At 48.4% G+C, this 1,185-nt stretch overlaps 1 pseudogene; it reads left to right on the top strand.

Annotated features, from left to right (window-relative positions):
* Positions 1-382: 382 nt before the first annotated feature.
* The window catches only part of LOC100944188, a 1,532-nt pseudogene continuing 729 nt past the window's right edge, over positions 383-1,185 (top strand).

Here is a 1,185-nt window from a genome sequence, read left to right as displayed (position 1 = left end):
GCCTCAGCCTCCCTAGTGCTGGGACCACAGACGCCCCAGGCAGGCCCGGGCTGGGTTCAAACCCACCAGTCCTGGGGCATGTGGCCGGCGCCCTAACCACTGAGCTATGGGCACCCAGGCTTAACACATATTTTTTTAATGAATGTAGGGGAAGAACTAAGTGCAGAGTTATGTACTCAATAAAGATAGAGACATTATTATACTGTAATCTGCAGCATATTTATAATCAGCAATATAAGAAATGTGCTATTGAACTTGAGTTGGAAGAGGCGAGTCCAGTCTCAAAATGGAGGTAAAACCACCGCCTGGTCACCCTCAGCCCCACTCCAGCCGCTGCTTCCTGGGGTGGGGGGGTGGGCGGGAGGAGGACCATGATTCAAAGGAACCAGAGCAGTTGAGAAAACTGTTTATTGGTGGTCTGAGCTTTGAAACTACAGATGATAGTTTAAGAGAACATTTTGAGAATGGGGCACACTCACTGATTGTGTGGTAATGAGAGATCCCCAAAGAAAACATTCCAGGGGCTTTGGTTTTGTGACTTACTCTTGTGTGGAATAGGTGGATGCAGCAATGTGTGCCTGACCACACAAGGCTGATGGGCGTGTTGTGGAACCAAAGAGAGCTGTTTCTAGAGAGGATTCTGTAAAGCCTGGGGCCCATCTCACAGTGAAGAAAATTTTTGTTGGCAGCATTAAAGAAGATACAGAAGAATATCATTTGAGAGACTACTTTGAAAAGTATGGCAAGATTAAAACCATAGAACAGGGGTCCTCAAACTTTTTAAAGGGGGCCAGTTCACAGTCCCTCAGACCGTTGGAAGGCCAGACTGCGGGTCCTGGGACGAGATGGCTGCTAAGCAGGACAGGCAGCAGAGGCAAAAACACTCAGCGGGCCGGATAAATGTCCTAGGCAGGCTGCATGTGGCCCGTGGGCTGCAGTTTGAGGACATGTGCCGTAGAAGTTGTGGAAGACAGGCAGAGTGGAAAAAAGAGAGGATTTGCTTTTGCAACTTTTGATGATCATGATACTGTTGATAAAATTGTTGTTCAGATGGCTTGGCGCCTGTGGCTCAAGCGGCTAAGGCGCCAGCCACATACACCTAAGGTGGTGGGTTCGAATCCAACCCAGGCCCACCAAACAACAATAATGGCATGTCATGATTAATAAAAGTATTTTCGGGTGGGC

This window comes from Otolemur garnettii, unplaced genomic scaffold, assembly GCF_000181295.1.
Source record: "Otolemur garnettii isolate 467f Iridium unplaced genomic scaffold, OtoGar3 scaffold00031, whole genome shotgun sequence".
In the NCBI taxonomy this organism is placed as follows: domain Eukaryota; kingdom Metazoa; phylum Chordata; class Mammalia; order Primates; family Galagidae; genus Otolemur; species Otolemur garnettii.
This window is presented reverse-complemented; position numbering and strand designations above follow the sequence as displayed.